A 23,817-nucleotide genomic window follows, 5' to 3' on the forward strand; every position below is an offset into this window, starting at 1 on the left:
TATTTTAATTCATTCCCTTAAAACCCTTTTTTAGCCATTCCCCTAACTCTTTGCACCACATCATGATAAAATTTCAGTTTTAACATTCTTTTGATATTAAGTAAGTTGCTATCTTTGACTTGTCAGGATCTATGGAATAAGTGCGAATAGTATTTTCATTGCAAAACAATATAAAGGTATATAGAAAGAACAGAATTCAGCTTAGAAAACAGCTCAACCACTAATACATAAACAATATCGAAATGTTGTTATTAGTGTTACATTTAGATTTATTAATGCATAAAATGGCATATAAATAGAGATACATGTACATATATTTACTACTCATTTTATCAATTATTTTCTCCTTCTATATTCAAGACACAGAGTTAATTGCTCAAGGAAAATTAATGCAGAAAATACATTTGAATTCAGTGCACATTTTCCTTTATTCTATGATTTTGCTAATTGGTTTATACAGACAAACAGAGCACTGCATTTATTAATTACATTGAACTTTTATTAAATGTTCTGCAGAATTAGAATAGTGGAAAAAAGTAATGATTTTTTAGGAAATTCATTTGTACTTTTATTTAAATTCATAAAATTATTTAGGACAAATGTTCACTTCGGGCATGAAGAAGGAAAGCAGATATAGTTGTGATAGTTGAAGTAACACAGAAGATCGCTCTGTTAGTCCATTGGCTTCCTAAAAGGCAGCCTGGAAAAGGAGCATGAGGAGATATGTATGTCAATGGGAGCACCCAGAGTGAGTCTGCTCTTCGTATAACAAGGAGTTTAATTTGAAATGTAACTGAGAAAAACGAAGAGTAAAGCACATGTATTTTTATAAGACACCGGAGAAGAGCTAAAAGAGCCATATTCATGATTTTATTTCTCAGTGGAGAGATATAAAGTGATCCTCCATTGTACCTGTATTACAAGATATATTTCAGAAAGATTTTAAAAAATTAAAGTGAGCTCGAGAATTTAAAATAAACAAATTAGCAAACAAACAGCAAAGTGGTTTACACATCATGTCGAAAAGGTAATTTCTTGTATATAGTTAATAAAGTTGGCATTACCACAATAAAATAAAATTGTAAAATAACAATAAAATATTTAAAAGTACATAACCACTTGTACATTAAGTCAACCTTAAAAAATATCCATTTGCTTGAATGGAAAATTGTTCAGTTTATATAGATTATTTAGAAACTAGTATAAAAAATTGTATATTTTAACTGTTCTCACGGAAATATGTGTTTTTATTTTTCTATTATGAGCAATTGAAAATGAATAGCTGAGCACAGTAATTATGCCATCTATGAGGTTACTATTCAGAATTAATAGTGTTGATTAATATTAACAATAACTTCTCAGAGACACAAAATTAAAGGTACTTTTAAGAGTAGCATTCAAAACTATATAATAAACACATAATTAAGAAAAAATAAGCAGGATTTATTGGCATAAAAAATCTAATGTATAAACCGAAATTTTTATTTCATAAATGGAGACTAATGAATAATTTGTAAATGAAAAAATAAGTGGTAAAAGATTAATTTCCCTAATTTACCTAGTCATATAACATAATTTTATTTGAATGTTGTATTTCCTCATAAGCCTTAAATTTAATTTAAAATTCATATAAAAAATAAAATGCATAAAAGATTTTGTGTATAATTTGCCATAAATAATATCAAAGTTTTTTTAACTGTTCATTAATTAAATCATTTTGATGTTGACTCAGCAACACATATGCAGATCAATAAGCAGAAGACAAGTTATTAAAGAAAAAATGTATTAGGTAAAACTGGCACTTCAAATTAGAGAAAAAATAATAAACTTTTCAGTGAATGTTGTAATTTACAAAGGCTAATAGAACAATTGCTATTTCTTATCTGTCAGCTTTCCTTTGGAATAAGGATATACCCTTATTCTAAATGCCTAGACTCTCTTTCTATTACATTGGAAGTCTATTCCCTAGAAGCCTTGCTATGCAAATGATGGTGCAAATATAGTTTTCATTAGTGTTTTTTGTTTGATCATTGTCAGCCTTTTGTTCTACTTGTATATTGTAATATATAGATACTTCTGGCAGTCTCCCTTGTCTCTTTATGGTTTATTACTAAACTTTCTTTACTTTTAGTTTTGCACTTGAATATTAGCATGTTTTAAATAGTTGTATTACACACATGCACACGCACACACGTATCTCTAAATTGTATAGAAAAGCTTATTTTTTATAATCTTGTCATTCCACTTCTCAGAATTCTGAAGAGATTTGTTTTTTAAATTATCGAAAACAGAATCAAGCTCCTAGGGATGGGAGAAAGCCTTAGGTTGAGATATCGTGAACATACTAATTATTTGAAATTTAAAATATAATGTCCACAAAGATACATGCTTCCTTAAGTCTTAATTGATTTTTAATGTAGTACCCAAATATGTAAATACATCAAGTTTACAAACAATGCTTTAAAATTTGGTAATGTAACAGTCAATCTTAGATCATCACAAAAAAATAATTAAAAAGCAGAAGTCCTGTGACCAGAGCCCTGAGATCTTTAAAACATTGTAGTCAAGTTGCTGTAAAGAACAGCTGGAAGCGCTCATCATGGAAGAAAATATGAATTGAAAGTCCTTCTATTAGTTATTGTCAGGATACTTTGAAATCAGTTCTGTCAAAAGCTGGCAATTTTTGAGAGGCTAGATCATAAGTAATTTTATTATTTACAATAGTAGAAGTTTGCAAACATTATATATTATGCATTTGGGAATTAAGTGAACAAAAATTTGACACACACACACATTAACCTAAATTCATTCCTCATTACATGTATAAATATTAATGTAAAATGAATCAGAGACCTAAAGAATAAAACTATAAAACTTCTAGAATAATGTATGTTAGAAAATAATTGTAACCTTGAGGAAAGCAAAGACTTCTTAGAAAACCAAAGAATAATATATATAAAAACAAATTGGTGAATTAGATTTTATAGGAATTAATAACTTCTGCTGCTTGAAAAATTAAGAAAATGAAAAGGCAAGTTATAGATTGGGAGAAAATATTTTTTAAATAATTGTATTTAAAATATAGAAAGAAACTTCAAAATTTAATAATAAAAAGCAAAACAGTGAATAAAAGTGGATCAAATATTTGATTTATACTACAACAATATAAAAAATTGCAGAAAGAAGATAAATACATCAAAAGATGTTCATCAACTTTAGGAATTAGGGAAATGCAAACTTACACCAAAATACAATCTTAACTACATTCCCACAAGCCTAAATCAAATTGATGCAAGCAAACGAACCAAATTCACAGTATGAAGAGCTGGCCAAGATGAAAAGCCAACTGAGAATTCCACACATTTTTTGAATGAATGCAAAATTGCATATCAACTCTGGAATATAGTTTGTAGTTTCTTATAAATTTAATTATACTTTTACCACATGAGTTACGGATTCTAGGTATTTAATCAAGAAAAAGGTTTTCACAAAACCTTGTGCAAATGTTTATGACAACTTTGTTTATAGCTACGAAAATTAACCCAAATGTCCCTAATCCAGAAAATAGACAAACTCTACCTATGAAATAAAAATTACAAAAAGAAATGAACTACATACATGTTCAACAAAAAATAATTTTAAATGAATTAGGCTAAGAGAAAGAAGTCAAACTCAAAAAGCTGTGCAAATGTCCTCTTATCAGTAAGTCAGATCCAGCAATGTTTAAAAGAACTGCATTTCATGACATACTAGATTTATTCTATCTACACCAGTCTGGTCCCTTCTTTGAAAGCCAATCAATGGAATCTACCATGTCAACAGACTAAAGAAGAAAAATTATATGATCATATAAATGGATCCGAAAAAGCATTGACAATCAACATTCATTTACAATATTCTTAGTAAACGAGGACCAGAGGGGTTCTTTCTCTACTTGATGAAGACTACATGGCCGGGCGCGGTGGCTTAAGCCTGTAATCCCAGCACTTTGGGAAGCCGAGGCGGGTGGATCACGAGGTCAAGAGATCGAGACCATCCTGGCCAACATGGTGAAACCCCGTCTCTACTAAAAATACAAAATTTAGCCGGGCGTTTGGCACACACCTGTAGTCCCAGCTACTCGGGAGGCTGAGGCAGAAGAATCCCTTGAACCCGGGAGGCGGAGGTTGCAGCGAGCAGAGATTGCGCCACTGCACTCCAGCTTGGCGACAGAGCAAGACTCCGTCTCAAAAGAAAAAAAAAGAATACATACAAACCATCTACAACTAGCATCATGCTTAAGCATGAAAGACTTAATGCTTTCTCTATAATATTGGGAAAAATACAAATATGTCCCTCCTTAGGCAATATAACATTGGAAGTCCTACCAGCTGAAATAAGAAAGAAAAAGAAATGAGAACTAAAGGTTTACATTATAACCGAAAAAAAAGAAAAAAAGAAAAAAGAAAGAAAGAAAACTCTCATTATTTGAAGATGTCGTGGTTGTCTATGAAAAAAGGAAGAACAGCCGGGCACGGTGGCTCAAGCCTGTAATCCCAGCACTTTGGGAGGCCGAGGCGGGTGGATCACAAGGTCAAGAGATCGAGACCATCCTGGTCAACATGGTGAAACCCCGTCTCTACTAATACAAAAAAATTAGCTGGGCACAGTGGCGCGTACCTGTAATCCCAGCTACTCAGGAGGCTGAGGCAGGAGAATTGCCTGAACCCAGGAGTCGGAGGTTGCGGTGAGCCGAGATCGCGCCATTGCACTCCAGCCTGGGTAACAAGAGCGAAACTCCGTCTCAAAAAAAAGAAAGAAAAGAAAAAAGGAAGAACAACAACAAAAACTTTTCAGGCATTAGGATAAAAAAGAAAAAAACCTCTGTATTTGAGGATGTCATGATTTTCTATGTTAAAAGAACAACTAAAACCCCTCATTGAACTAGTGAGTGAGTTCAACAGGGTTGTAGGTGAAAGGTCAATACACAAAAATCAATTATGTTTCTACATACTAACAAGCAGCCTGTGAAAGCCAAAGTTTAAAACTCAATAGCTTTTATAATTGTTCCAAATAAAATCAAATATTTAGGTTATGTATAAACTTCATGAAATATATATACAATTATATACTGAAAATTATACAAATTACTGCTGAAAATTTAAAGCAGTGCTAAATAAATGAAGAGACATAGTGTATATATGTACTGGAGGACTGAATATGGCAAAGATGTCAATGTTTAATAATACTCTTACCAAAATTCAAGCACCAATGTTTCTTTCTTTTTACTTTTTCGAGACAGTTTCACTCTTATTGCCCAGGCTGGAGTGCAATGCACAAACTCAATTCACTGCAACTTACACCTCCCATATTCAAGCAATTCTACTGCCTCAGCCTCTGGAGTAGCTGGGATTACAGGCATGATCCACCACGCCTGGCTAATTTTGTATTTTTAGTAGTGACGGGGTTTTTCCATGTAAATCAGGCTGGTCTCAAACTCAGGTGTTCCACTGGCCTCGGCCTCCCAAAGTGTTGGGATTATAGGCTCTTTCTTATAAGCAAGTGTATTTTAAATTTTATGTAAGAAGGTCCAGATCTGTATAACTATAATGGCATTGAAAAATCAGAAAAAAAGTGGGAGGGATCACTCTACCTGATATTAAGGCCAACTCCAGTAAATAAAAGAATATTGTAGTGGCAAAGGGATAGACACCTAAATCAATACCACAAAATAAAAATGCCAGAAATAGTTCTGCACTATGTCAAACAGTGTTTTAACAAAGGTGAAAAAGCAATTCACTTGAGGAAGGATGATAGCCTTTTCAACAAATTTGGCTGAAGCATTTAGACACTCACAAGCAAAAACAAAGAGAGAAAAATAAAACAGAATCTAAACTCAGACAACCTATATAAAAATTAACTCATACTGAATAGGCAAAAGCTGGAAGTATTCCCTTTGAAAACTGTCATAAGACAAGGATGCCCTCTTTCACCACTCTTATTCAACATAATATTGGAAGTTCTGGCCAGGGAAATCAGGCAAGAGGAAGAAATAAAGGATACTCAAATAGAAAGAGAGGAAGTCAAATTTTCTCTGTTTGCAGAGGACATAATTGTGTATTTAGAAAACCCCATAGCCTCAGCCCCAAATCACCTTCAGTTGATAGGCAACTTCAGGAAAGTTTCAGGATACAAAATCAATGTGCAAAAATCACAGGCATTCCTATACACCAATAATAGGCAAAGAGTGAGCCAAATCATGAGTGAACTCTCATTCACAATTGCTACAAAGAGGTAGCAAGGTACCTCTAGGTATTTTATTCAGAATACCTAGAAATACAACTTACAGGGGATGTGAAGGACCTCTTCAAGGAGAACTACAAACCACTGCTTAAGGAAATAACACATGGAAAAACATTCCATGCTCATGGATAGGAAGAATCAATATTGTGAAAATGGCCATAGTGCCCAAAGTAATTTATAGATTCAATGCTAACCCCATCAGGCTATCACTGAGTTTCTTCATAGAATTAGAAACAACTACTTTAAATTTCATATGTTAAAAGAAAGACCATATAACCAAGATAATCCTAAGCAAAAAGAACAAAGCTAGAGGCATCATGCTGCCTGACTTCAAACTCTAATACAAGCCTACAGTAACCAAAACAGCATGGTACTGGTACCAAAACAGATATATAGACCAATGGAACAGAACAGAGGCCTCAGAAATAACGCCACACACCTAAAACCATCTGATCTTTTACAACCCTGACAAAAACAAGCAATAGGGAAAAGATTCTCTATTTAATAAATGGCATTGGGAAAACTGGCTAGCCATGTGCAGAAAACTGAAACGAGACCCCTTCCTTACAATTTATATAAAAATTAGCTTAAGATATATTAAAGACTTAAATGTAAGACCTAAAACAATAAAAACTCTAGAAGAAAACTTAGGCAATACCATTCAGGACATGGGCATGGGCAAAGACTTCATGGTTATAACACCAAAAGCAATGGCAACAAAAGCCAAAATTGACAAATGGGATCTAATTAAACTAAAGATCTTCTTCACAGCTAAAGAAGCTAACATCAGAATGAACAGGCAACCTACAGAATGGGAGACAACTTTTGCAATCTATTCATCTGACAAAGGGCTAATATCCCAGAATCTACAAGGAACTTTAAAAAATTACAAGAGAAAAAATGAACAACCTCATGAAAAAGTGGGTGAAGAATATAAACAGACGCTTCTCAACAGAAGACATTTATGCAGCCAACAAACATATGAAAAAATGCTCATCATCACTGGTAATTAGAGAAATGAAAATCAAAACCACAATGAGATACCATCTCACACCAGTTAGAATGGCAATCATTAAAAAGTCAGGAAACAACAGATGCTGGAGAGAATGTGGAGTAATAGGAATGCTTTTACACTGTTGGTGGGAGTGTAAATTAGTTCAACCATTGTGGAAGACAATGTGGTGAATCCTCAAGTATCTAGAACCAGAAATGCCATTTTAACCAGCAATCCCTTTACTGGGTATATACCCAAAAGATTATAAATTATTCTACTATTAAGACACATGCACACATATGTTTATTGCAGCACTGTTCACAATAGCAAAGACTTGGAACCAACCCAAATGCCCATCAATAATAGACTAAAGAAAATTCGACTCATATATACCATGAAATACTATGCAGCCATAAAAAGAATGAGCTCATGTCCTTTGCAGGGACATGGATGAAGCTGGAAACCATCATTCTCAGCAAACTAACACAGGTACAGAAAACCAAACACTGCATGTTCTCACTCATAATTAGGAGTTGAACAATGATGACACGTGGACACAGGGAAGGGAACATCACACACCAAGGCCTGTTGTGGGATGGGGTTCTAGAGGAGGGATAGCATTAGGAGGAATACCTAATGTAGATGACAGGTTGATGGGTGCTGCAAACCACCGTGGCATGTGTATACCTATGTTAAAATCCTGCACATTTCGCACATGTATCCCAGAACTTGAAATATATTTAAAAAATTGACCCAAAATGCAAGTATAATGCAGTTAAGTATAGAACTATAAAACTTCTGGAGGCAGTTGGGTGAGAAAGAAGATAATCTTTGGTATCTAGAGCTAGATAAATAGTTCTTAGATTTGACATTGAAAGTGCAATAAAAAAGAGAAATAATGACAAATTAGACTTCATTAAAATTAAACACTATTACTGTGCTAAAAGTTGAAAGGATGAACAGAAAAGCTGCAGATTGTGAGAAAATACTTGTAAGAAATACATTCAACAGAAGACTTGGATTTAGAAAATATTTTTTTTAAATTATCAAAACTCAATAGTAATAGAACAAACAGTACAATAAATAAATGGGCAAAAGACACAGACATTTCACTGAAAAGAAAATTCACATAGCAAATAAACGTATAAAATATGTTCAACGTCATCCACCATACAGAAGATATAAATTAAAACCATAATGACATAACACATTTTGCCTAACAAACTGATGAAAATTAAAATAATAATAATAATGACTATACCAAAATGCTGGCAATGATGCAGAGGAAGAAGAGCAACAAACTGAACCCAAAGCTAGAAAAAGAAAGAAAATGATAAATGTTACATCAGAGATCAACCAAACAGAAAATTATAAAAAAATTTATTAATCAACAAAAATTATTTTAAGATGAATAAAACTGAAAAGTCTTTAGCTCAGTTGGCTAAGAAAATAAAGAGAAAGATTCAAATTACTAAAGGGTAGACAATATGACAGAACTTACAGAAATAAAAATTATTAAAAGAGAGACTATGCACAATGGCATAGCAACAAATTAGATGAATGAGATGAAATGAACAAACTCCTAGAAACACACATATCACTCAAAAAATTTAAACAATCAGAACATACTTCTGTGAAAATGAAAAGACTGAATGAATAATCAAACACTTCCCAACGAAGAAAAGCCCAGGACCAGATGGCTACACTGGGGAATTCTATAAAATATTTAAAGAAAAATATATAATTATCTTTTACAAAATGTTTCAAAAAAATAGAAGAGGAGTGATCCCCTCCAAACTTATTCTACATGGCTAGGATTATCTTGTAACCAAAAACCAAAGACTTTACAAGTAAAGAAAATAACAGATACTGTGCACTATATGAATATACATGCAAATATCCTCAATAAAATACATATCCAACAGCTAACTGAAAAGATTATACACTATGAATATTTAACATCAATCCTTAAGAAACTCTTCCCAAACAGAATAGGAGAGAATACTTCTAAGCTACTTTTCTATGTGGCTACTATTACTCTGACATTAAAGCCAGACAAAAATATCACAAAAAAACTGAAAGCCAGTATCTGTTATGAAGATACAAAATATCCTCAATGAAATATTAGCAACATAAATCCAGCAGTACATTAAAAGATTTACACACTATGCCCATGAAATTCTCAGATATGAGGAATACAAAATTGACTCAGAATATGACACTCAATATAATATTCCATATTGATAGAACAAAGGACATTATTATCTTAATAAATGGAGAGAAATTTATTTCACAAAATATAATGCATTTTCATGATAAAAACACTCAACAAATTAGAAGTAGATGAAATTTCCTGCAAGCAATAAAGGACAGCTGTAAAATGCTCTCTACTAACATAACGCTTACCCTATTTATGCCTAGTGTTCCATTATTGAAATGTTAAGCATGTGGAAAATCTTTATACCCCACTGCTCAAGGTCATCACCAAAGTCTGATTGCAAAAATTTAAAATTTGCAACCTCAGACATAAAAATTGGTTAATTATGTTTGTTTGTTAGTTAGTTTTGAGGCAAAGTCTTGCTCTGTTGCCCAGGCTGGAGTGCAGTGGCGCAATCTCAGCTCACTGCAACCTCCGCCTCCCTGGTTCAAGCAATTTTCTTGCCTTCAGCCTCCCAAGTAGCTGGGATTACAGGCCCTGCCACCACACCTAGCTAATTTTTTTGTACTTGAGTAAAGACAGAGTTTCACCATGTTGACCAAGCTGGTCTTGAACTCCTGACCTCAGGTGATCCACCTGCCTTGGCCTCCCAAAGTGCTGATATTACAGGCATGAGCCAATGCACCCAGCCTAAATGGCCTAATGTTAATAGATAAAAGACTGAATGTTTTCTCATCAATAACTGAAACAAGATGAAGCTATTCAGTCTCATCACTTTTATTCACCATTGTACTGCTGGTGCTATCTAGGACAATTTGACAAGAAAGTGAAGTAAAATGCATTCAGATTAGAAAGAAAGAAAGCTATCCCTCTTTCCACATGGCATGATCTTATGTAGAAGATCCCAAGGAATCCAAAATATGTATTAAAGCTAGCAAACAACTTCAGCAAGTTTTCAGGGTACGAATCAATATATAAAAATCAATTGTATGTCTGCACACTAATACTAAACATCCAAAACTGAAAATGATAAAATAATTTTTGTTTACAACAGCATAACTACAAATATTTAGGAATAAGTTTAACAAAAGAAGGTCAGACTTGCACCCTGAATTTTACAAAACATTATTTAAAGATATTAATGAAAAAACACCTCTTGCCTTTGGAGAACTAACATTTCTGCTAATGATCTACAAACTCAGTGCAATCTCTATCAATATTCTAGCTGCTTTTTAAAGATATTTATAAACAGATCCTAAAACTTACATGGAAATTAAAAACTCCAGAAGAGCCAAAACATCCATCATAAAATTTAGAGTAGATAATTCACTTTTTTTCCAACAAAATTTACTATGAAGCTACAGTAATAAAAACAGCATGGCATAAGCATACAAAAATCATATAGAAATAGAGTTGGGAATGCAGAAATAAACCTATACATTTATGGTCACTTCATTTTCTAATAAGGATTTTAAGACTATTTGATGGAGAAATAAATGATTCCTACAAATAGTGCTAGTACAACTGAATATCTAAACACAAAAGAATCATTACACCTCTTCTTCACACTATACATATTCACACACAAAAAAAAATCAAAATGAATCAAATATCAAAATGTAAAAGCTTAAATGATAAACCTCTAGAAGAAAACACAGGAGTAAATATTTGTGATATTAAGTGAAGTTAGTCCTTCTTTAATACGACAGCAAAAGCACCAGTAGCAAAAGAAAAATAAATAAATAAATCAGACTTAATTAAAATAAAAACAGTTTGATTAAGTATACAATCGAAAAAGAAAAGAGAGACCACAAAATGGTACAAAATATTGCAAATCATATATCTGATAAGAGAGTTATTGCCAGAATATATACTGAATTCTAAAGACATTGACCCAATTAAAATGATTTGAGTACACATTTGTCTAAAGAAGATGTTCAACATGCCAGTCACAACTACAGTCATTCACCACTTCCCACTCGACAGCATGGCTCTAATTAAAAACATGAGAAAAAGTATTAGCAAAGACATGAAGGAATTGGAGCCCTTATTCATTGATGGTGGAAATGTAAAATGCTTCAGCCATTTTGGAAAGATCATTAGAAAGGCAAAGTGACTCAATGACCCAGCAATGCAACCCTAAGTACACATTTCAGAGAACTGAAAACATAGGTCTATTCAGAAAATTGTACCTGCATTCCATAGCAGCAATTGTCATAACAGCCAAAACGTTATCAGAACATGTCCATCAATCGATGAATTGACTAAACAAAATGGGGTACATCTACACAATGAAATATTATTTGATCATAAAAATAATGAAATAATTATAAATACAAAACTATAGATAATGCTTAAAAACACTGTGCTAAGTAAAAGAAACCAGACTCAAAAATTATACAATTTATATAAAATGTCCAGATTAGGTAATTTATAGAGAAAGAAAGTAGATTGGCATAGCATTTGCCATAATTTTTATGGTAAGTTAAATCACAATATAAAAATTGTAAGAGACAAGTAGTAAATAAATATATATACCTCATAAAGAATTTGTTTCAAATTAATTTGGTAGTATGATTTGGTGGCACAAAAAGTAAGAGCTAAGATGAAACAAATTTATTTAAATTCTTGAAACTGAATGATAGAAATGTGTAGTTTACTATATTTTCTTTTTGTGAACATGTATAAATTTTTGCAATTGCATACTGGATTTAATATTAAATGCCAGATTCTCTCTTAAAAACATTTACTAAAAATTTTAAAAAATTTTAATTCTGGGAATTGCATAGTAATTAATTCAATTCCAAAATATCCAGTTTCAAATTTATTCTATCTTCTTTATTATTACATTCCTTTGGCTAATTGCTTTAAATTCTCTAATTTTTCTATATATTGTGTATAAATCTGGGAGTTATTAAAAGCTGTGATACCATATAAGAGAATAATAAAATAAAAGTATAATTTTGTATAGGACTGGTAAAACTCAACAGACCGATACCACGACCATAATCTGAACAGTTTTAAATCACTGTAATAGCTTCAACTCTGTCAATTTCTTTAATCCAAATAGATTGACCAACATTTAAGTAAGAGCTGAAGAAAAAATGCCCAGCTTCTAAAGGAAAGATAATACTACATAAAAGTAACCATTAGATAGATGAAAATCTCTAAGGCAAACAGTCAGATCCTTTATTTGTGGTTTAATAGACAAAAATAGAACAAATTTGGTAATCTCACAGGGTGGAAAATTTATACAGAATATAAAAACATACTTCTTTCTTTTTTTGTTTTGTTTTGTTTTAAGGGTATCAAGCCTTGTATTTACTTAGCACTTTCGAAAGTACTCCCACTTCCATTACTACATCAAATTCTTACACTTTAACTTCATAAGATGGACAACTTTCTATTACAAAATAAACAACTAAGATTCAGAGATGTGAAGTTAAGTTGTTCTAAGATGTAGTTAATAAATAATGCTAGAATTGTTTTTTAAGTTCTTTCAGTGCCAAATATAGGGTTTTTTTCCCCCTATTATTTCACTCTGCAGATAGTTTAGTCAGGAAAATAGAGATCATGCCAAAAAAGTTCATTGAAGGAATTTGACTGGCAAAACTAATTACATGTTGCAAGAGCCTAATGGCCGACAGGGAAAGGTGAGGCAACAGCCAATATCAGCTCCAGGTCTGGAAGGAAATCGAGATGGTGTGATGGTGTTACCAAGTTACGGGGGACCCATTGGAAGGAATGAGTTGCTATGGTGGAAGATACTTGGTAGGGCTGAGATCATGAGATGGGCTGCCTGCAGGAAACTGGAACCCCGGAGTAGATCTAAGGAAAACTGTTCTCCAAATTAAATAGCACCACCTAAGTGTTAGTAATTCTCTCCCACGAAATGTAGACACTCAAAGGCTGCACTCTAATTAAGTTTTATACATTAGTTAGAAAATTGCACTACACCTCTGGCTCTCCAAAGAATTTGTTATAGGATCTCTTTAAAGCCTTATTGAGAGCCTCTAAGAGCTTTTGATCATATGGGAGCTAGAGACAAAACGTTTATGTTCCGCGAAATTGATATGCTGAAATCTAATACTCAGTGTGATGGTATTAGGAGTTTGTGACTTGGGGAGGTCATTAGGTCCTGAGGGTGGACCTCTCATGAATGAGATAAGTGCCCTTATACAAAAGCCCCCAGAGACCTCTTCTATCTCCTCTGCCATGTGAGGACAGGGTGGGAAAACAAGTCTGAACCAAGAAGTAGGTCTTCACCAGACTCCAACTCTACCCAAGCCTTGATCCTGGACTTCCCCCCAGCAAGCTCCACTTCCCTGTCACTGGACAACAGTTTCAGAATGTTAGACTAGTGCTGATATTAATCAGAGACTTTCATTTTAAGGTATTTAAAAACTTTTAATGTCATTTTTTTTACTTGTTATCCTCTCTGTTGTTCCTTCTTAATCAATTATCCATGAATATGTATTTTCCACCACTTATCCAACATCTTTCTTAATTATTTTCCTAATTTAACTTGTAAATACCATGTCAAAAAAAAAAACTTTGATTGTACTTAACGATATTACATATAAACCCTTTCACTGGGAATTGGGCGGACAAAGTTGGGAAAGGAGCTGGTACATTTGTATATGAAAGGGAGAAAGAGAGAGAAAATTTTTAAGGAGTTGGCTAAAGGGGCTGTGGAGTCTGGCAAGTGTGAAATCTGTAGGTCCGGCCAGCCAGCTGGAAACACTGACAAGATTTGAAGTCACAGTCTTGAATCCAAAATCATGGGGCAGGCTGACAGGCTGCAAACTGAGGCAAGATTTCTAAGTTACCTTTTTGAGGCGGAATTCCTTGTTCCCTGGGAAACTTCAGTTTCTGCTCTTAAGGTCTTCAAGCGATCAGATGAGGCCCACCTGCCTTATGGAGAATAATCTCTTTTCTTTACAGTTAATTTGTTGTAAATGTTAATCACATCTACAAAATTCCTCGCACAGCATCAGATTAGCATTTGACCAAACAACTGGGAATCACAGGCCTGCTATATTGACATATAAAATTAACTACCTGTGATAGTTAATACTGAGTGTCAACTGGATTGGATTAAAGGATACACTGTACGGATTCTGGGTGTGTCTGTGAGGGTGTTGCCAAAAGAGATAAACATTTAAGTCAGTGGCCTGGGGAAGACAGATTCCATCCTTAATCTGGGCACAATCTAATCAGCTGCTAGTGAATATAAAGCAGGCAGAAAAACATGAAAAGGAGAGACTGGCCTAGCTTCCCAGCCTATATCTTTCTCTGGTACTGGATGCCTCCTGCCTTCAATCATTGGACTCCAGGTTCTTGAGTTTTAAAACTTGGACTGACTTTCCTTGCTCTGCAAGCTTGCAGACAGCCTATTTGTGGGACCTTGTTATAGTGTAAGTTAATACTTAATAAACTCATATATATATATATGTATATATATGGGAGTCACACATATATATATATATGACAGGGTTCTTATATAGTTTAAGTTAATACTCAATATTAACTCCCATATATATGAACTGAACTCTATCATATATATATGACTCTCATATGTATAAACATATGAACTCTCTCATATATATATATATCTATGACTCCCATATATATATCTATGACTTTCATATATATATATATGAGTTTATTAAGTATTAACTTATACTATCACAAGTATAAGTTATACTCTCATATATATATATACTCATAGATATATATGGGAGTCATATATACATACGAGAGAGTTTATATATATATATACACACACACACACACACATATATATAAAATTCTTCTTTACATATATATAGAGAGAGGACCTATATATACATACATATGTATATAGAGAGAAAACCTATATATATTCTCTAGAGGGACAGAACTAATAGAATATATATATATATCTATCTTGAGAACCCTGACTAATAAACTATGTCATCATCTCAATACGTGTGTTTACAAAATTGATGCATCCATGGAAAGATAAAGTTTATCTTGTTTTTGACTGGCACAAATTCATTTCTTCCTCTCTCCACTTTTGATCCTTTTCTAATGTCCCATATGATTTCCACGTTCCAAAGTTTGAAACAGGAAAAGGTGATGCAATTCAGGAGGAAGGAAAAATCAAGTCTAGTTATCTCCACTTCAAGCAGTTTGTAAAATGCAGTGTTGATCATAATGAAAAAAAAAAAAAGAGGTGAGTAGAAAATAAGACTAGAAAGCCCACATTGTTGGAATTTTTTTAGTGTTGATAAACTATATTAACATTAGCCCTAAGAAGTAATTGAAAGAAATGCTTTGGAGTCATAAAAATAATAATTATTATTATAATAAAAACTACTTTTTACTGTTAAATTATTTGAATATTCTTATACACCTTTAAACAATGATTAATTCTTGCCTCTGCTCTAGAAGGCTCTGTATGTAAGGCTGTCCTACATGTAATTTAAAACTATTGTTTATATTAAACTTGTTGACTTCATATTTTCTCATTCATATGCAAATATTATATTTATTTTTTTACTTTCTGAGAAATAATTTTTCATTAGTTAATTATGCCTACAAGGAAGAAAAATCCCAGAGCTAAACCAAGGCAATAATTTAGCACTAAAACACAATTATAAATTCCAAAAAGTGTTATTTAAAAGTTTGATTTACATGTTTACCTGAAGGCCTTTTATTAAAGGAGGCCGAGATAGAATCTCATGTGATTTAATTATGAGTCAAATTTTTCTACTTAGAAGATGTGGCTATTCTTACACATATAACAAGTAGCACATAAAATATATATTAAATTTACATTCTGTAACTTAACTTGAATAGTAAAAAGAAACAAGTTTATTCAGAGAAAGCTGACTAATATGTGTTCAATATCGTTAGTTGAGTAGTGTTTATTTTGCCCATTTCATTAAATTTGTTGAATAAGTTTGGAGGTCACACACACTGCACTAGTTTTGCAGTTCAAATACATGGACAGTCCTTGTAATCCTATTCAAGATAGTACAACTAACCTGGAAAAAAGAGATGTCATTAAATTCCTGTGTAGTCTTAACTAGCCGGATTTTGATAAAAAAGTAATCTTAAATTTTCTATTCTCAGTTTCCTTTCCACAACCTAATGAGTACAAGCTCAATTGTTTTGGAAACTTCCAGAAATATTTACAATATATAATATATTATATAAAATAGAATTATTATTTCCATCATCATTTTTACAAATATTGCATAACTAGTAGAAGCAGCTCAAGAAAAAAGGAGTCTTACAAAGAGAATTAAGTTACTTAAACATTCCAGTTTCAGTGTTATGAATGGTTAGAGACACCATTGGATTTAATTAGCAATTCCTCAAATGCAATTCCATAGGAGTATTCAAGAAGACTTTTAAAAATAGTACATAACTGAAATAAAAAATATGGTTACATTTATATTTTAAAGTGAATTAGAAAATTCAAGCAAATTTCTTAACATTTCAACTACAATGCTGAACATAAGTCAATAAGCAAAAAGTATTTTATTCCTAAAATGGGAAAACTAAATTCTGCTTTTCATATGTAGATGTTTTATTATAGATATAAAAATTAGCTTTAATCCTTAGTATAAAAATTAATGATCATGAATGAAAAAGATGTTGGTCTAATCTCATCTCAAATGTACAAGGGATTACCTCAGTAGTGGCCTTATGTTTGAGATATTTCTCCAGGAATCCTACTTTGTGGTATTCTAGATGGAATATAGCTCTTCATTTACAATAAAAAGGACAATTGATTTTGTTAAATAAGTGTACACATCAGTGACTGAAAAGTTATATAGCTGAATCTATTCTTTAAAAAGCATAGAAAGAAATAGTAATGCATTAAAATTTTTACAGTGAGTTAAACAATCGTATTGTCCATAATGCAAAAATAACATAAAGGAGATGTTTGCAAAGATCAAGCCTTTAGAAAATATATAATACACATTAGTCATTTGGTAATATTTTATTTACTTCTAAATATAAAATAACAATACCAATGTGGCAATGTTTTATTTAACTCAGTTTGAGAATGGGTTATACTATCAAAAGGAAATTATTTTGTGTAACATTGGCTTCTAAATTGTACTAGACAGGTCCTTTCTTCTTATTATGAAATTGTAAGTCAATTGGGCATCTATATCGAGCTTTTCTTACCATCAACAAATACCTATAAACTGTTTACTGACATCAGAAACTATTTTGCCAGAAAGTTTACTTTTAATACAGGAATCAGAAAACTTTTTCCGTTAAAGGTCATATGGTAAATGTTATAGGTTTGACAGGCCACTTGGTCCTATGACAAATTCTCCATTCTGTTATTGTAGCATGAAAGCAGTCACAGACATTACAAAAAGAATGGATGTGACTATTAACCTAAAACCTAATTTATAAAAACAAGATGTTTTAGTTGGTTCTCACATTACTATAAAGAAATACCTGACACTGGATAATTTATAAAGAGGTTTGACTCACAGGTCCACAGGCTGTAAAGCAAGCATGATGTTAGCCTCTGCTTGACTTCTGAGGAGGCCTCAGGAAACTAACAATCATGGTGGAAGGTAAAGGGGAAGCTGAGCAGACACTTCACATGGCTGGAGCAGGGGGAAGACAGAGCCGGGGGGGCGGGGGGGGTGTGGAGGTGCTGCAGGCTTTTATACAACCAGACCTCACAAGAACTCAGACAATATCAGAATAACAACAGCAAGGGGATGGTGCTAAACCATTCATGAGATATTCTCCCCGGTGATCCAGTTACCTCCCGCCAGGCCCTCCCTCCAGCATGGGGAACTACAGTCCAATGTAAGATTTGATGGAGACACAGATTCAAAACATATCACAAGACTGGCCAAAAGAGGCCTCTTGGCTGGATTTGAACTTCTGGCTGTACTTAACCCACAAACTGTAGCTTGCTGATCCATTGGAATGCAGTAGAACATACAATGTTGAAAATGATTTGTATGGATACTGTGATAGCCATGTCATACACAAATCAACTCATCAATAAATATTATTATATTTTTTCTAATTTTATGCAGCCCCTGCATAACAATATTTATTGATCATTATAAAATATTAATTGTTTAAATTTGAATTTAAAAATCAGAATATTTTTGAACTTCTAGATGCTTCATTTGGTTACTTATTCCTGTAGGGAGGAAGGGGAAAGAAAATTTCCACCAACGAAACATGCGAATGCAGATAATGAGTTTTAATGCTCTTTATAAACCACTCAGTGGCATTGAAATAATTAGAACCTAGGTTTCTTATCTTCAAGTATAAAACCAGTACTTCAGAAATTGTCTCTTTTCTACTAGGGACTTGGTTTTGGAAAAGGTTAGCTGTAACCAGTATTAGGCTTAATTATCAGCCTTTCACATGGACAATTACATGAGAATCTATATTAGCACATTTTCCTCCTAATTATACATTTTCTTACTGAAAAAAGCACAATAAAAGAAACTTCCAAATATAAATTTATTTTAGACTGTTTTCAAACCAGAAGGAATAGTGAATCAATTTCTTCTTCCTGCAAACAGAAAGAAAAAAAATGGTTAGGTACATAATTGATCTAATCACTGCTTAATAGAGTAAAATCTCACATAATAGAAAATGTTTCACTTACTTTAAGAGTAGAAAGGCTAAAGACATTGCAATCTCATGCATGTTCTAGAGAAACTTTGTAAAAGGTAAGGCACTTTATCTTTTTAAAAGCAGTTTGCTTTTGCGTGCAATTTTAAAATATTACATGTAACACATAATGTATTGTAGGAATTACTTTGGGCTCTTTCAGGGAGGTCAACTTTGAATTCCTCTCTGACCTATATTTGCATGTCTGTCTTTATGATCAATGGTAAGACAAACACACACAAATTTCCCTTAGAAAATGTAATTTACAACTGCAGGGATGAAATAATTAGCTCTGCAGGTAAATCTTTTGAGTGCAGTTGGGAGAATAAGGAAACATGAACTGACCCTAAAGAAGATGAGAAGACCAAGGGCCTACTTTAGTACACAACAAAAAGGAGTGTCAAGACCTAGCAATATGGCACTGATATAAAATTCAATCTATTTATCATCTATGCACACTAGGGATACAGATGTGAGTGAGCCATGGATAAACCCCTTAGAAAAAAGGTTTGGCTTGCACTTTCACAGGCTGTACAGGAAGCAGCTCAGAAAACTTACAATCATGGCGGATGGTGAAGGGGAAGCAGAGCAGACACTTCACATGGCTGGAGCAGTAGGAATCTAGTAAGGGAGACGAATCATTATTGCCATAATATTCTAAGGCAGAACTCATTGGATGGACCAAAGAGAGAGTATTTGTTATATGGTTATGGGAAAGATAAACTCTCTGTAACCTAGGTGCTCACACAGTAAATGCCTTTGAACTGAGCTGAAACTGGGGTCTAGTATGCAGTTTCACATAGTGACATCTAGAGTGCATTACACTATGTGTAGCAATTCTATATAATACATATAATGAGAAGGGAAAAATAACAGTGAAGAAGAACCAGGAATAAAGACATGTTCCACTGTGGGAAAAGGCCAAAACAAAACAAACCAACACATTTTTAAATATCAGACTATTCTGCAGAGTATAAACTAGTTATTTTGAATAATGTTCCTTAATATGGCTCTGTCTTATGTTTTTTCATTATTAATTTTTTGTTATACTTTTCTATCCAGAATATCATGAAACTGCTCCTGCATCTTTCTCAATGTATTATTTTAAAACATTTGACATCTCATTGTTGGTGATAGTTTTTATCACCTGGTTAAGGTGGTGTCTATTAAGATTTTCCATTACAAAATTGTTGTTTTATTCTTTTGAACCAATAAGGATCTGCAGAAAATGATTTGTAACTATGTAAATATCTAATTTTTCATCATATTTTTTATGCTTTTAGCAGTCATTGTTGATTTTTGCTAACATATATTGTGACTATTGTAGTCAAATTGTGATGTACTATTTTCATCATTGCTTCTGCATTTTTAGGTTGAAATTTTAAGAAGAAGCTTTCCTTTCTATGACATTTATGCATTTTTATTTACATCAGTATGAACTCCTGGATTCAGATTTTATTTAGGGGTTATAATCTGTTACTGTTATTATTTCCTTGATGTTTAAATAGCCCTCAGTTTTGCTAATGGTGGTACTTCAGGCCGCCTCCTGTTTTTATTTCTCATACCACCCCTTTCGTTCTCTGATCACCTTCTTAGTGGCCTGAACTCGTAGAAAATATCAAGAATATGAAGTACAAAGAAATACTGAAAGTTCTTTCCAGATTAAGTTAAAAAACAAATGAAAACCAAATGCAACATGCGTTGATGAATTTAATTCTATTCATGAATTTTGTTCTTTTTCTATCAAATAAATTAGTAATCAATAAAATTTCACTATCTGTTAAAGAAATAATACTATATTAATATGAATTCCCTGACTCTTAGAATTACATTGTATTGATGTAAGAGGAGACTTTTTTGTATTTTTAGGCAATCAGTATTGACACATTTAGAGGTAATGAGACATCGTGTCTGTTACTTACTCTGGCATATTTCATTATGAAAGAGTTACATAATTTAAAAAGCAAATGTGGGAAACAGTCACCTTTAGTGATTGTGTGTGAAGTATAGATGGGGATACTTAGTACTATTATGAAGCTTTTAATTAAGTGTAAAATTATTTCAAAATAAGCATTAATAATAATGGTAATATTAAAAACCACAATTTCAGAGATATGGGCCCCAGGTTAAATCCCTGTGTGCTCACAGAAGTACACATCCATATACAAATACACTCAGTCAGAACAAGAGAATGTGCTGTTAGAGACCGAATGGTTTTGTGGTTTTGATTATGACTTTGTGGACTTCAATCCTCCTTAGATACAAGAAACATACTTTTTACTGTTTTATTTATTTAATCAGTTAGGGACTTACTTACCTATTTATTAGTTTTATTTTATTCTAGGCTTTGAGAGGAAATAGTGTTTCAATCCTATACCTGTTTAGGTAAAAAAGATGAACTGTCTGAATGATAACAAAAATTTAATGTTTAGCCTAGAGCTGTCATAGATAAATTAATTATTATCTCTCAGACTCAAATTCTGTATGATACATTAAGAAATAATAGTCTTTGTTACTTATGAGCAGTGAAAAGACACAAGTCTGTGAATGATACAGAGTTCATTGTAATATTAAGACAATACTTCATGTTATAGTGACATGAGGGTGAATATTGAGAAAATAAACAAACAGATGGAATTAGAATAGGATAAATTTGCTTTTAATTTTAAATGCTTGAACATCATTATATTTCTAAACTTCTTACTTTCTAGAACTTAACTATTTCTTAAAAGTTCTATTTTCTAGACATATTTTTTGATATGTGATATTCACTAATGACTTTAACCTAGATATTTTGCTAGAAATATCAATTGTTAGCAACTATGCCATTTTATGGTACCTTTCAGAATGACATTTTCTGAAACTTAACATTATTTCACCTTATTAAAAATAAGGTAAGGCTCTTTAACCTATAAAGTTGAAAGCCTTGCATGTAGGTAAATAAGGCAGATCCCGCTTAATCTCAACCATTGAACCAGAGTGAAAATAATGTCAATTGTTATATCCCATGGGATAATTAATAAATACACTTCATTTTAATCCTGTATATATGTTTTCCTGTAAGACATCAAAATCTAAGATATAAGAATCCCTTTTATGATTAGTATTCTAGGCATTTAGAAATCCTATGAATTCAGACATAAAACATTTTGGTGTATAAATGATTTATACATTTAATTTAGCCTGTGGATGGAACATCTATAGCTTTTATGAGAGTCTCAAATGAAACTATGGTGAATATGTATATTATATGGTCAATTTATATTTTTATCACAGTGGATTCCTCAGAGCACTTCTCTGAAGGGTATGACTATGAGATTACACAGTCTCGTAAGCATCAAGCAATTGGGATGGCTTACCTTCCCAAAAATTTATTCATCAGCAAAACAGGTATTCGTGCAACCTTTAGACTTGCATAAAATTTAAGATGCACCAAACATAGAAGCCTCTAAATTTTACAGTTTACAAATGATGCTTCAAGGTCAATAAAATTAAAATAAATATGACCTTCTGTTAACTACACCGAGGACATATGATAATATAAAATGGGCCTATAATGCGTAAAATATTTGAATAAAACATACAATTGTACTGGAACATATGCTAGCTTGGGTGATGTAGTTTGAGGTAACTCAATGCAGTTAGATTAGCACTAATTTTGTAGCTGTGAGCCTTCAGATAAACATTAAAATAGTTTTATTTTATAAATGGGACCAAAGAGACAACTCTCTTATATCTTATATGTCAAGCAAATTACGTAATGGTAACCAGAAAAAGGAAACAAAAACTTGAGCCTCAACAAGGGCAGGAGATACTACACCACTACACGTGAGGAAGGGCTACAAAAATGTGTTTGGTAACCAGTAAGATTTCAGAAAGATGACTAAAGAGGATTATTTCAAGAACAAATCTCAAGCCAAGACAGAAGAGAACAAGGCTCCAAAGCAAGTGGCATAAACTGAGAGGAAAAACAAACAAATAAACAAAAATTGTGTTTAACACAAGAGCGATGACATAAGGGCTGCTAGTGACAGCTCATGGACTCTTCTCAGTTGATACAGCAGAGAAGAAGCAGTAGAGCAGCTGAATGAAGAAATACACAAATTCCTGCAAGTCTATTATTTAGGGAGTTTCTAAGTTGGGAATATCTCTACAAGTGGAAAACTCTTGGCTTGAAGAAAATAAAGAGCTAAAATAAATCATTCAAACACATGAGCATTTTCACATTGAATACTGCCTTCTCCACATATCACATGTTTTCTGCAATAGCTGGTCAGAAAAGAACTCATATCATCAAACAGTGTATTATAGTAAAAAAGTATCTTGCACAACACACACATACAAACTAACATAAGAAGAAAGAAATAGAAAACAAAATAGTAGATTAAAGAAACTTTCCAAACAAACAAAAAAAAAACAGTGTAGCTGAGAGCTGAAATGAGATATACAAAAGCTCAAAGAAAAACTGTCAAGTATCAGGAGGAGAAGACTGTGGACTGGCAGAATTTAAGAGGAAATTACAAGGAAAAAGTAAATGATTATGTTATAAATGATGAATAAGGAAAATAGGAATAAAAACGTTAGAAGCGTCGAATATTGGTTTGCAAACACTAAGAAAATGAAGTGAAAATAAACAGAGTCTAAAAAATATTGGAAACAAAAATGTATCTATAGACATATTTATGTAAATGTAGATATATAGATAAATATACAGGTAGATATA

Source organism: Aotus nancymaae, unplaced genomic scaffold (genome assembly GCF_030222135.1).
Source record: "Aotus nancymaae isolate 86718 unplaced genomic scaffold, 86718_ANA_hifiasm-v0.15.2.pri h1tg000017l, whole genome shotgun sequence".
Lineage (NCBI taxonomy): Eukaryota > Metazoa > Chordata > Mammalia > Primates > Aotidae > Aotus > Aotus nancymaae.